This window comes from Puma concolor, chromosome D4 (assembly GCF_028749965.1).
Source record: "Puma concolor isolate L17-30 chromosome D4, mPumCon1.1.hap2, whole genome shotgun sequence".
NCBI lineage: Eukaryota > Metazoa > Chordata > Mammalia > Carnivora > Felidae > Puma > Puma concolor.
The window spans coordinates 35,704,359-35,719,410 of record NC_141679.1 but is presented as its reverse complement, the minus strand read 5'-3'; the positions used below and the strand labels follow the sequence as shown (position 1 = coordinate 35,719,410).

Here is a 15,052-nt window from a genome sequence, read left to right as displayed (position 1 = left end):
TGTGTCTCCCTCTCTCTCTGCCCCTCCCCCGTTCATGCTCTGTCTCTCTCTGTCCCAAAAATAAATAAACGTTCAAAAAAAAAAAAAGAAAATTTATAAAGGAGACTCTTTTTTTTTTTTTTTTTTTTTTTTTAGGGAGGGGGAGAGAAGGTTGGCAGAGTAAACGAATAACGAATCCGAATCCCTGATTTGGGGGGAAGTTAATGTAGTTTTACACAATGAAATACCATTGTGTCCCGACCTGATCACCTAAAATTATAAAACTCACTTTGTAATCTCATGCCATTAAGTTGTCTTTGAAAACATGGTAAAAAGTAGATAAAAGCACAATAATTCCTTATCTGGGGAAGACACTCAATTTCTCTAATGTATTAGAAAATATTTAGCTTGCTTCCTTTTTGGATATAGAAGGGTTAGTATAAATAGTGGTGAAGTGGATTATCAATTCATAAATTTTTGCCAGCGTCTGTTGATAAGTCCTTTTGAGAGATTCCAAGAAGAGAAATAACTGGGTGAAAAGGAGCAAATATTTTTAAGACTTTGATACATGCTGGCAAATTGCTTTCCAACTTATACAACCACTAGCAATGAATGAAGATGGCAATTTCATCACACCTGCTCATTACTAACAAAGCAAAATAACACAAAAGGCTTGCTTTATAAAAAAAGGTATTATTTACTTTTTGCAAATATAGATACAGGCTAAGCTGTTCTCAGTAATTAGTCTTTGTGATAGACTGTTTCTTTAGGTCAGGAGAGGATCGCTTTGAGAATGCATTTAAAGAGCAAGAAAGAGTTGTGTTCACTGATAGACAACCTCTTGAGTCCTTGAACACCAAAAAAGTATTACTTATGCAAGAAGCCCATGAAAGAGAAAGACAATTATTGCATGAGAAATGGGAGAAGCACTGAGGCTAAAATTTATCTCTTGTCACATGTTTGTGTAGAGCTATACTCTAACTTTGGAAATTACAAATTCTATTAATATTTTAGGGCTGTCATAACAGAGAACCATACACTGGAAACTTATACAACAGAATTTTGTTTTGTTTTGTTTTCCTCATGATTCTGGGAACTGGATGTTTAAGATCAAGGTGTCTACAGGGTTACTTTCCTCTGAGGGCTTTTTTCCTTGGATTTTTATCTCTGAGTCTTAATGTGGTTTTCCTCTGAATGGCTGTATGTCTTAATCTATTCTTAAAAGGACACCAGTCACAACGGATTAGGGCCCATCTTAATGAGTTCATTTTAAGCTAGTTACCTTTTTAAAGACATGCTCTCTAAATATAAATCACATTCAAAAGTAATGGAGACTAGAATTTCCACATAAGAATTTTGAGGGGACACAATTCAGCCAATACCACAAATATATTAAAATTTCTGCTTTGCTCATATAAAATATTATACACAGTACACTATTCTTGAGGGTTACCCACTTATTCACTAATTATTATGGCATCATTACCATCTTTTATGAGAGAAAAATATGTTACACACAGGGATCATTCTGAATTTGCATTATGTCCACAAGCACATTTGGTTTGATAACAAGCAGATACAAAGACATTCGATTTAGTAGTAGCTTAATTTGGTCTCTTAAGTTCAGTTTGCATACCATATATAGCATCTTTCATTGGAATATAGCATATCTATTGAACTTGTTCATGAAATCGTATCATATATCAGTAAGGACATACAACTGAAGTGAAATTTCTTCCAAGATAGGCTGAAAAGGTAAGCCATTTTACAGACTTCGTATATATCTGGAAATTATATATTGTATGAACAAATTTATTGGATTCTAATAGTTAATAAAGAGAGAAATAACAGAAACTCTGTCCAATTTTAGAGCATTCATATTGGGCATGAAGGGCATTAGTCATTGTGTGATGATTTACTTTAGAATAAAATAGTGACCCTGCTCTGGTGAAGTAGTTGTTGACGTAAATCTCCTTTTGCAAGAACACCTCTTATTTTGCTCAAAACACAGGAAGAATACTAGGTACATGGCATTGCATAGCTATGCATGTATGACCATTGTAAGTTTCCTCTAAATATGGACCTTTTCGTTTTGGGGAGTTATTTATTTTGATTTTGATTTTGATTTTTGATTTTTTTATTTTTATTTATTTATTTTTTAAATTTATTTATTTTTGAGAGACAGAGACAGAGGACAAGTGGGGAGGGGCAGAGAGGGAGGGAGACACAGAATCTGAAGCACCTCCAGGCTCCCAGCTGTCAGCACAGAGCCCTATGAGGGGCTTGGACCCAGAACCTTGAGATCATGACCTGAGCTGAAGTCGGACGCTTAACCAACTGAGCCACCAAGGCGCCCCTGTTTTTCATTTTAAAGATTGCTTTTGCCCTTCAAGGACTTTTGTGTTTCCATACAAATTTTAGGATTGTTTATTCTAGTTCAGTGATAAGTTCTGTTGGTATTTTGATAGGGATTGCATTAAATCTGTACAATGCTTTGTGTACTATAGACATTAGAACAAAATTTATTCTTCCAATCCATGAGCATGGAATGTCTTTCCATTACTTTTTATTGCCTTAAATTTCTTCTCTGAGTGTCTTATAGTTTTCAGAGAGCAGGTATTTCACCTCTTTGGTTAAGTTTGTTCCTAGGTAAGGTATTATGCTGCAATTGCAATGGGATTATTTTCTCAATTTCTCCTTCTGTTGCTTCATTGTTCATGTATAGAAATGCAATGGATGTCTGTACATTGATTTTGTATCCTGCAACCTTACTGAATTCATTTATCAGTTCTAGTAGTTTTTCGTAGAGTCTTTAGGAATTTGTATATATACCATCATATCATTTGCAGATAGTGGAAGTTTTACTTCTTTCCAATTTGGATGCCTTTTATTCCTTTCTCTTGTCTGATTTCTGTGGCTAGGACTTCCAGTACTATGTAGAATAAAAGTGATGACAATGGACATCCTTGTCTTGTTCCTGACCTTAGGGAAAAAACTCTCAGTTTTTCACCATTGAGTATGATGTTGGCTGTGAGTTTTTCACGTTAGGCCTCTATCATGTTATGATATGTTACCTCTACTTTGCAAAGTTGTGTTTTTTGTTTTTTTTTTTTTTTTATCATGAATAGATGTTGTACTTTGTCAAGAGCTTTTTCTGAATCTATTGAAATGATCATATGGTTTTAATACTCTCTTTCATTTATGTGATGTATCATGTTGGTTGTTTTGCAAATATCGAACTGCCCTTGTATCACAGAATAACTCCCACTTGATTGTGGCTTCTGATACCTTTAATGTACTGTTGGATTCTGTTTGCTAATATTTTGTTGAGAATTTTTACATCTATATTCATGAAAGAGATTGGCCTGTAGTTCTCTTCTTTTGTGGTATCTTTATCTGGTTTTGGTATCAGGGTGTATGTGAAAGTTTTTCTTCCTGTTTTAATTTTTGGAATGGTTTGAGAAGAATAGGCTTTATCTCTTCTTTAAATGTGTGGTAGAATTCCTCTGTGAAGTTGTCTGGTCCTGGATTTTTGTTTTTTCTTGAGTTTTTGATTATAGATTCAACTTCATTGTTGATTATTGGTTGGTTCAAGTTTTCTATTTCTACCTGTTTTAGTTTTGGTATATTATATGTTCCTAGGAATTTATACATTTCTTCTAAGCTGTCCAGTTTGTTGGCATAAAGGTTTTCATAATATTCTGTTACAATTTTTTGCATTACTGTGGTGTTGCTTATTTCTTCTTTCATTAGTGATTTTGTTTATTTGGTGATCACCTCTCTCTCTCTCTTTTTTCCTGATGAGGTAGGCTAGAGGTTTATGAATTTTGTTGATCTTTTTAAAAAACAAGGTCTTGGTTTCACTGATCTGGTTTGTTTTGTTTTGTTTTGTTGTTGTTTAATTCTTATATCACTTATGTCTGCTCTAATCTTTATTATTTCCCTCCTTTTTCTAGGTATAATATTTTTGGTTCTTTTTCTAGCTCCTTTAGGTGTAAGATTATTTGAGATTTTTCTTGCTTCTTTGGGTAGGCCTGTACTACCATAATCTTCCTTTTTAGGACCACTTTTATTACAGTCCAAAGATTTTAGACCATTTTGTTTCCATTTTCATTTTTTTCCATGTAAGTTTTTTATTTCTTCTTTGATTCCTTGGTCGACTCATTTATAGTCTAGTAGCAGGTTATGTAACCTCTGTGTATTTTTGCTCTTTCCAGATATTTTCTTGTGATTGATTTCTACTTCATAGTGTTGTGGTCAGACAAGATACATGGTATGACTTAGATTTTTTTTGTTGTTGTTGAGACTTGTTTTGTGGCCTAATATGTGATCTGTTCTGGAGAATGTTCCATGTGTACCTGAAAAGAATGCATATTTTGATGTTTTAGGGTGGAATGTTCTGAATAGGTCTGTTAAATCCATCTGAATGGGCCTTTCTTTTGAATCACAATAATAGCAACACAAATGAAACTCTCCTATTCTTTTCCTTCGTGTTTTCTCAATATGTTGGTTTTAGCTGTAGAAATTCATCTGTATTTGATGAAAGGTTTTAAGGATTCTCTTCTCCCAAATTTTTGGCCTTTGCAGATATCCTTGAAGGAAATTTACCAACTAAAACATGGCATGTTTTTTTAGGTTGTGAATCCCACTAAATTAATATCAAGGAAACATCATACTTTACAGGTTAAATATTCTAAGAAACATGATAGTAATGAGGTATTCTGAAATGAGCAAAACAATAATAATGCAAAATTACATTTTAGTTTATATTAGTGACAATTTACTTGTTCTCAAAAATTAGTTTTCTTTCATGTTGCCATGTATATTGTATCTTTATGTTAATAATAAATAGAAATGTAGCTTAGTTTCACTTAAAATAGTTGTTAATTTGGTGTAAAGTAAAAATAAAATAATATTGAACACCTCATTTTCTTTAAAAATGATTTTAGGGGCTCTTGGGTGGCTCAGTTGGTTAATCATCTTACTTTGGCTCAGGTCATGATCTCATGGTTCATGTGTTTGAGCCCCACATCGGGCTCTGTGCTGACAGCTCAAAGCCTGGAGCTGGCTTCAGATTCTCTGTCTCCCTGTCTCTCTGTCCCACCTACCCCCACTCACGCTTTGTCTCTCTTTCTCCCTCTCAAAAATAAACAGTAAAAAAATAAAAATAAAAAAATAAAAATAATTTTAGTTAGCTATTGAATTATGATGAATTATTAAATTTCTAATAATGATAAGGTAAATAACCTGACACTTAAACTGAATTATTTCAAATGGGATAATATCTAACTTTGAATTTAGTTTTTTTTAAAGAATAAAATCAGATAATTTACTAGGATATTTTCTGATGTTGCAAAACATTTGAGAAAAGCAGTGGGAATACCATTATGTATAGAGTTCACATTGATGTAGTGTAAAAATCTTGATGACTAGCATCTGATCAACCTGTGTTTAATACATGGCTACATTAACTGCTAGATGGGCAATGTTTAAATAGATTAATTTCAACTAAAATATCCTTTCTCAAGAACCTTGACCAAGTCAGTTCTCTTTTTCCTGGAAGAGTCACTCTATGTAAATGATCTGATCTCATGATTTGGAAAGGTTTGCGAAGCGCTGAGGTAAGAGGCAGCTCCACCTCCTCTGCTAAGACAGACAGAGTTTCTCAACATTAGCACATGATTGATATTTGGGCTGCATGAATCTTTTTTGTGATGGGCTGTCCTGTGAATTAAAGGATGTTTAGCAGTGTCTATGGCCTCTACCCACTAGATGCCAGTAGCAACTAGTAGCATGCTAACCCCAGCTGTGTTATATGTCCCCTGTCACAAGAATGGGGGTTAGGAAATTAGCCTTGGTAGAAAATCCCTGGGGCCCCTGACTGGCTCAGTCAGTGGAGCATGTGACTCTTGATCTCAGGGTTGTAGGTTTGAGCCCCACATTAGGTATAGAGATTCCTTAAAAATAAAATTAAAAAAATATCCCTGAGTTAAAACATTAAAATGATGTGAATTAGTCTCCAACCCTCCTTGAGTTCCACCACCAGATCTGTAAAAAGAGATTCTGATCAAAACATACTTTATAAAATATGTTGTGTACCTTTCAGGTTTGGCATTTAGTGCTTTCCTTATCCAGGGTATTGTTTTATTCCTTTTTTTTTTTTCTTCCCTTTGTTTTTTGTTGTTGTTGTTGTTGTTGTTGTTGTTGTTGTTCATTTTCTCTTATCAAGTCATTTTCCCCCTTCCAATTCTACCCTGTACTTAGTTAACCCAATCTTCATATATTTTATAATCAATCAATTGATTTATATAGTTTACTGTCAAGTTAGCTAACATACAGGGTATACAGTGTGCTTTGGGAGTAGATTCCCATGATTCATTACTTACATACAACACCCAGTGCTCATCCCAACAATCCTTCTCAATGTCCATCGTGCCCCCAAGTCTCCACACCCATCAACTCTCAGTTTGTTCTCTTTATTTAAGAGTCTCTGATGGTTTGCCTCTCTCTCTGTAACTAATTTATTTTGTTTCACTTTTTGCTTGCAAAGTAGCTAAAGATTATCTGTTTGCTTTGTCAATCTAACTCTTCCTTATTGATACCAGGTCTTCTGTGATAAATTTATTATAGCCTGGCAATAACACTGACAATCCAGTTTTGTACTGTCTCTTTGTCACATACTTTTTTCTTTTCTTTTTTTTTTTTTAACGTTTATTATTTATTTTTGAGACAGAGAGACACAGAGCATGAAGGGGGTAGGGGCAGAGAGAGAAGGAGACACAGAATCGAAAGCAGTCTCCAGGCTCCGAGCCATCAGCCCAGAGCCTGACGCGGGGCTCGAACTCACGGACTGCAAGATCGTGACCTGGCTGAAGTCGGACGCTTAACCGACTACGCCACCCAGGCGCCCCTCTTTGTCACATACTTTTGCTCTCATGGATATTAGACAATTGGATTCTTGCCTGACCTATGGAAAACGTTAAGTGCCTCCCTGTCATTTAAGAAGATTTTCTGTTCTTCTAGTCATTCCAGACCAAGAGTAAAATACAGAACATAGATTTCCAGATGTTAAATAACCATTTAAAATGCCTCATTGAAAAAAAATGCCACTTTTACTTTGATTTCTTTAGTGATTCTTTCATGAATGAAGTTTGTCATCCATAGTTACATTTACAAATTATTTCTCACAATTGTAATATGAAAATATAATTATAATTATATTCAAATATAAGAAATACAAATGGAGATTTTCATACTCAAGAGATGATTAGTAGACTAGAAATATCATTTGAAATATTTTTTAAATGTCCAAATTATTTAATAATTTTAAAGGGTTTTTGAAGAATTTTTACTTTTCAAATGTCTTGTAGTTTTAAATAGCCAACAATTATTGGCTACTTACTATGTCCTAGAAGAGTTCTAAGCAATTTATTTATATTAGCTCATATAATCTTTGCAACAACTTCGCTCTATGTAAAACAAACTTAGGCTCAGAAATGGTTTTGTAAATTGTCCAGTATAGCTAGCAATTCAGGGGCTAAGGTTCAAATCTAAGAAATGTGATCTTCTAGGTTTGGCCATAGAACAAAGAAAATAGCCTAAATTTGTGTGTGTGTGTGTGTGTGTGTGCGCACACGCGTGTGTGCACGCATGTGTCTGCATTTGTGTCCACATCCGCTGTACTTGAATACTGGCTGAGGGAAAATTATGCGTGACCCAAAAGATTGATTCCCTTGGATTATCCAGGGACTTGTGTGACACTTCCATATAACATTGGAATCCCTTAATTCACAGTTTGAATTGAGTTTACTCAGGTGTCTTCTAGAGTTAAGATTCTTTGAGTTTGTGAACTTTAAATATGGAAGAAAAAACGTACTTTTACATTATACATGCTATATATTTTATTTATTTATTTATTTATTTATTTATTTATTTATTCATGGTAAAACTTTTATTATAACATACTGGTGGAGATCACAAGGAAGTTCATGCCTTCTGATTTCTATCCCCCTCACATCTGGAAATTTCAAGTAGATAGAATGTCAAAAAATATGGACAAAGTAAGTGGTTCTTTGATATTACATTTAATTGAAGTTCTTGTAATCAACGTTGTCACATTTGCAATGATAATTCTTACATTTGGATCTGTGATTTTATGTGGATGGGTATCCACATATTTGCAAATAGGACGCTGCCTCTAATAGAATAATAAAATTGAAAGAAATCACGGAAATATGGGTCTTTTATGCAGCAATATGTGATTCTGTTTCCTCTTTTGATTTCTGAAGTACCCAAGTTCATTTGAACACGTTTAAATCTATTATCTGAACATACATTCTAGTTTCATTGCCTGAAAATTTAAAACATTATTATGACTGTGAAAATGATTCTCTTAACTTAATTGATGTTCCATTGCCAATTTTGATGAACAAATATTATAAGATTTTTATTGTCATAAAACCTGTTTAACCTACTTCCTCATCTTCCTATTCAGAACATAATAATTCATTTAGCAGTTTTGATAAGTGTTATCTGAGTTTTTGCCTGAAATTGTTGTGTATCAGGAACTGAATCTACCTCTATGTTTCTTTCTAGGAAAAAAAATGCTTTTTTTTAAGATATAAAGGAATAAAGTTCATTTAGAGATTCAGATTGAGAAGTATATTAGAATATTTATACCTTATTCTTTTTTCCTTAATGAACTAAAGCAAAAAAATAAATACAAAAGTAGTTTTGGAAGTTAATAGATAGATACTAATATTGAGCAATGGTTGAGCATTAAAACATGTTCTTGTTTTAATTTTATGTTTTGGTATTTCTCAATCTGTTATACTAAGTGTATTAATGAAAACATTATATATATATATTTTTTACAATAGGTTCCTGTCTTGAGACCACAGCAGGATGTGCCTTGGACAAAGGTATGCACATTTAAAGTATATTTCAAATATTCTCCACAAGTAAAGTATATAAATAAAAAATGTTTTAATAGTAAAAAAGTTATAGTAATTATATTACTGTCATGTGTTTAGATATATTCAATTATAGTACATGTTCATGTCATGATAAACTAAGCTGATAAAACATGATGCTAGTGAGAAAACCTCAGAATCAAAAATCTGATTATTAAACACATATCATTTCCTGAGCAATGAAAGTCTTAATCCATACAACACATAATCAAAGAATAGTTATAACTAATGCCCTTGACAGTAAAAGAATGATACTATTCAAAGTTTAATGGAAGTTGTGTAAACTAGTCTTTAATGACCCTGATGATTCAGTTATTGAAGATAGAATATATGAAAGTGAATTATATCAGTCAAGATCTACTTTAGTGCCTAGGATTTGGGGGGACCAGATAGTGAAATTACAAGTGGATTTGAGAAGAAGATGCAAACAGCAAGATACATAAAGCTCAGTAAGAATTATATAAATGCACTACAGGAAAGCTAAGGAGGAGAGTATAAGGCCTTTAATTTCAAATGGAATATTATTGTAAAAAAATGTGGAAAAGAACATTATAAATATCATGAATTGTAATAACCTTGAATCCTGAGAGGGAGCCAAAAAGAAAAATTATACAATGAATAAAAAGTACATAGTGGGAACTCCAGGAGTAAAGACAAAAGGAACTAAGATTCTTAGGGATAGTAATGGAGAAAGAAGAAGGAGCTGGAAATGGATCCCACCTACAGGAGCTATTAAAGCCATTCCTTCTCTATGGAGGAAGTAGCAAGAAAAAAATTGCTTAAAGTAGCACATATGGAATTTGAGTTCTAGGATAAGGTACTGAAAGAAAGTTTGCCATTTCTTTGGAGGTATTTAAATAATGAATGGAGTTACAGATGTCTGCTTATAGTTTCTCTAAAATTCTCTAGATCATTTACCCTATTTTGCATCCTTCCACCCCACAATGAAATGGGTGAAGCAGTTCTTTTATTATTTTTGTGTGAAAAATTCATTTTATATTTAAAGGAAAGTGGAAAGTAGGTTTGTGGTTATAAGAAAAATGTAGATATATATCTCAATAACAATTGATATCCTATTTTATGCAAGCATAATACTTGGGGAAATACACTTATATACTCATGTTTATATTTTACATTTGGCCCAAAACATACTGTATGTGTTCTGGCATATTAGTTCTCTATGAAAAATAAACGTCTAAAAGCATATCCACATAAATAATATTCAATATATGAATAATTGATTTTTAAAAATTGAAACATGCTTCTAGTTTTTTGTTTTGTTTTGTTTTGTTTGGAGTGTGACTCCTGACTCTATTTTTCATATAGTTTTTTCTCTTAGTCACTTTCAGTACCTATTCAGAGACTGGTGTGATTTCAGAATATCCATGTAAAATATGCCAGCTGATGTGCTCTGCCAGACAGAATGAATGGCTGCAGGCACAAATCTCTGTTGTGTCAAGGCTTTGGCATGACATTTGGCAGGGAGCGAAATCAAACACAACACAATGCAAATAATCATGGTTTCCCATAGATATGTAGCCTCAAACTCAAGCCTGCTGTTAGTCTTTACTACTCTTTTCCCTCTTTTTCTAGGGAACAACGTTTCTAGTAATGAACTGAAAACTATGGTATTTCCTGGTGTTCTCATAGTGTAAAGAAATAGGAAGATTGTGGCTTTGAAACTGAGCCTTCCAGTTTTAAGTCTGGCTCTCTCACTAACTAGTTGTGGAATCCTGGACAACTTAATTCAAATGAATTCAAAATGAATTTACTAATAATTATCACAGGGGTTGTGCGGGTATTAAAATTATAAAATTGTCCATAGAAACTCTTCCACCTGTCACATAACTAAATGCTATTCTAGCCCTTCCCATTTTTATAATGAGATGGATTTTGCATGAAACTTCTTAATCATCGTCTCAATCATATTGTGAATGCAAGAGGAATTACTCTAATAACATTTTTAAATTTCAGGCTATGTAAGCATGTGCAATAATATTTGTCTTCATCTTTGGGTGGGTACTCTTTCTAGTGAAGGAAGAGTTGTTGCAAATTTCTTGATTTTTTTTTCTATTTGCTTCCTTTTTTAAAGAGTTGCATGTGATAAGAGGGTTTTTATGTTGTGTAAGAGTGTTTTGAATCTCCTTAATTTAATTTTAGGTTTTGTTAGTGTACTCAAGGATGGAAAAACACATAGTAAAATATAGATGGCTTAGCAAAACTATATCTTCATAGCATACCCATACTTGGTTGTTAGTTCAGTATCTCAGTTCAACTTCCTTACTGAGAAATTATTATGTATTATATATACTGGACTAGATGCTAAAGGTGAAAAGAAGAAAGAGATGTGTATTCTGCTGTATAAGGGAATTATAATCTAGAAGGGAGGATACATGTGAACATCATTTTAAAACAATGTGGTAACAGTACAATGGAGAGGTTCCAATAAAGGGCCATATAGAAAAGCATTTCAATTAAGTTGGCTTCCTGGAGGGGTTGACACTTCAAGTATCTTGAACGGTGAGGATGAACTGATCAATATATAAAGTCAAATATAAAGTCAAATATAAAGACAGGATGGTGGAAAGAGGTCAAGAATAGGACTAAAACACTGAAAGTAGTAGTAAAGGTTCAGATTTGAAATTAGAAAGTAAAATCCACCCAATTTGTTCTTGAAGGTATATATTTAAGATCTATATATCTTTTTGTTAGGGGATAGGCTTCAAGAAGAGTACATACAAGACTGGAAAAAAATTCAACATCATTAACAGTGGTTATCTCTATGTAGTATACCTAGATATATGTGTGACTTTTGTTTTTTATTGTAACTCTGATATGTGTTCTACATTTTATATAACAAACATTGTGAACACATTCTAATGTGGCTCCCATGATCCTGCCTCTTGATGTTCATACCTTGAGTGTGGACAGATCCTCTTGCTTGCATCTAATGAACAGCATATGTATTAGTCCTATGATTATGTTATGCTGATAGGTGTTTATAATTCTGATAGGTGTTAATGATATCACATTATAGTTTTAATTTTAATTTTGCTAATGGCTAATGATTTTGAACATATTTTCATGTGCTCATGTGGCATCTGTATCTTTGATGAAATGTCTGTTCATGTTGCTTGCCCATTTTATAACTGGATTGTTTTATTTATTTATTCTTTCATCTTTTAAAAAATTGTTTAATGTTTAGTTTTGAGAAAGAGAGAGAGAGAGAGAGAGAGAGCACACATGCACAAGTGGGGGAGGGGCAGAGAGAGAGGGAAACACAGAATCTGAAGCAGGCTCCAGGCTCTGAGCTGTCAGCACAGACCCTGATGCAGGGTTCGAACTCATGAACCGTGAGATCATGACCTAAGCTGAATTTGGGAGCTCAATCAACGGAGTCACCCAGATGCCCCTATTTATTTATTCATTCATTTTAATGTTTATTTATTTATTTTGAGAGAGGGAGGGAGAGAGAGAGAGCATGAACATGAGTGGGGGAGGGACAGAGAGAGACTCCAAAGCAGTTCTTTGCCCAGGAAAGAGCCCCATGTGAGATCATGACCTGAGCTGAAATCAAGAGTTAGATGCTTAACCAACAGACCCAGCCAGGGGCCCCTAACCGGATTGTTTTTAAAGTGTTGAGTTTTGAAATCTTATGAATCTTATTGGATACATACATTGGCTGATAGAGAAGGTGAAGAGATATTAGCTGGAAATCCAGACAGGTAAGCAGTCAGGAAGCAGGTGGCATATACGTCTGAAGCCCTGGGGGGAGATCAAGGATAGAAATAAAGATTAAAGGAGCGCCTGGCTCAGTCAGTTAAGCGTCCAACTTCGGCTCAGGTCATGATCTCAGTTTGTGAATTCGAACCCAGCGTCAGGCTCTGTGCTGACAGCGCAGAGCCTGGAGCCTGCTTCAGATTCTGTGCCTTCCTTTCTCTCTGCCCCTCCCCACTTGCACTCTATCTCTGTCTCCCAGAAATAAAGATTAAAAAATTTTTGAAAAGAAATAAAGATTAAAATAATGTCATAGTCAAGATGAAATTGAAGCATGTCTTGAAGGACAGTAACTTCAAGCCCTTATATTTTCCTGAAGCACAGAATGGTCTCTTACTTTCAAAATTTTATTGTATGTTATTAAGTAAATGTTCTTTAATTCCCTGGACTTGAAATTTTATATAAAACATTAAGGTTTTCTCATTTACCATAGACTTTTAATACTACCAGTATGTGAGTAGTGTCAATAAGATATGAAATTTTCAGTGGAAAAACTAAATTGAAGTTTTGGTGTGTGGCATAGACACAGGGAGAGACGAAAGGCTTCATCTGGTCAGGCTAAGATCTGGAGGTCAGATTATCTACAGAAATAGAGTAAATATTTTGTAAAGACTTCCTTCTCTAGATACTATAACAAAGTTCAGTTCAGAAGGCAAATCCATTATCTGAGATGTATGGTGATACATCCATGGAAATCCAGTAAAGCAGGCTAGATTGGGAGTTTATCATGAACAAATGTACAACACCAGGTGAGAGAAGGAAGGGAAGGAGTCTCTGAAAGTCTAGAAAGACTAGAGCATGTTGGCTAATTGAGGACATCGGGGGGCAAAATAACAATCCATCATTCAAGAGAGACATTAACTATTTTAAGATTCCTGCCTCATGTGCTAATCTTTGTAATAGATTCAGTTTATACTTGAGAATGAAAATTAATATGGTGCTGGTATAAACCAAACATAAGTCCACTCAGTGGAACAAGAAACAAGAGGCTCCCCCACTGTACTAGCATTAACCCTTTAGTTGCTAGGTTGTGGGGGCTTCTGAAGGATAGGCCAAGACTGTAAGGGCAGTGGGAAGAAGGGGGATTTGAGTCAGTGCCTGTTTACCAGTTGTATCTAAGTTTTTAAATATTTTAATAACCAGGTCAGCCACTACCAGAACAGATGGGCCAAATACAGCCTGGACTATATACCTATTAGTAGAGAGTCTCAGTGGAGTGGACTAGAAATACAATGACTAGGGGTGCCTGGGTGGTTCGGTTAGTTAAGCATCTGACTTTGATTTCAGTTCAGGTCAGGATCTCACAGTCCTGAGATTGAGCCCCTAGTGGGGCTCTGTGCTGGGCGTGGGGCCTACTTAAGATTCTCTCTTTCTTCCTCTGTCCTTCCCCTGCTTATGCTTTCTCTCCTTCACACAAATATATAGATAGATATAGATAGATATAGAAATAGAACTATATAGATAGAGATAGAGATAGAGATAGAGATAGAGATAGAGATAGAGATGATAGAGATAGAGATAGATAGATAGAATAATGACTAAAGAAAGGGAGCAAGGGACCTCCTTGTTCAAAGACAGAAACTTGTAGAAGGATTGCTTTTGAAAGTTATTTTACTACAGAGATCATCAAAATTAGCTTGATAAGAGTCTGAAATACTGAAAGTATAAAACATGATTTTTGTGTCCATTAAACACTATCTACCATGCTCTGGCAAACCCACTTCTTACTGGGTAGTGTGCTTACTACCTTCATCATATTTGGGGATCCCAAATATTTTCAGCCACTTTTTGCTGTGAAAATGTCTTTTTTTTTCTTATTAAGAATTCTGATTATTTTCAAGTTTCAGCCTCATATTTAATTCAGGGATTCTCATCTTGCCTGGGCACAGCCTAGACTTGATGTTCTAGTTGTTCTGAATGTGTTTGGGGTAGTAGGCGATGGGGATGAGTGGGAGTGAAGGAATGGGAGGAGGGTGCCAAAATGCCCTGCTTCCTCATACCTCTTCCTCCTTCCCTGTTAATTGTTTGGATTGGGGTAGAGAAAGGAGGAGGGACACAAAGTTCTCACATGTAACTGCCTTTGGCAAGTGGCTATCCACTCTCCACTGATTGTCACTGCTGCGCTATCTTTGGCATGAGTGCTTTCTATGAACCTGGAAACAACTTGTGCCATGAGTATGCTTTTGGTGGTACTTCAGAGCATCTTGTTAGAGCTATGACTGGGTAGCTTCCTGGTACTTCAGACCTGGCCCAGATTCAGCCTCTTTCTACCTCTCCTCACCTCCCATCAGTGTCCATATGTGGCCACATCACAGACTTGACAT

At 34.7% G+C, this 15,052-nt stretch overlaps 1 protein-coding gene across 1 annotated transcript in view; it reads left to right on the top strand.

The window, feature by feature from the left end:
* The window catches only part of PTPRD (protein tyrosine phosphatase receptor type D), a 2,237,777-nt gene that overhangs the window by 833,183 nt on the left and 1,389,542 nt on the right, over positions 1 to 15,052 (top strand). Inside the window, exon 5 of the mRNA XM_086685253.1 lies at positions 8,859 to 8,900. The gene's annotated coding sequence lies outside the window, so the exon portion shown is untranslated. The remainder of the gene's footprint in view (positions 1 to 8,858; positions 8,901 to 15,052) is intronic.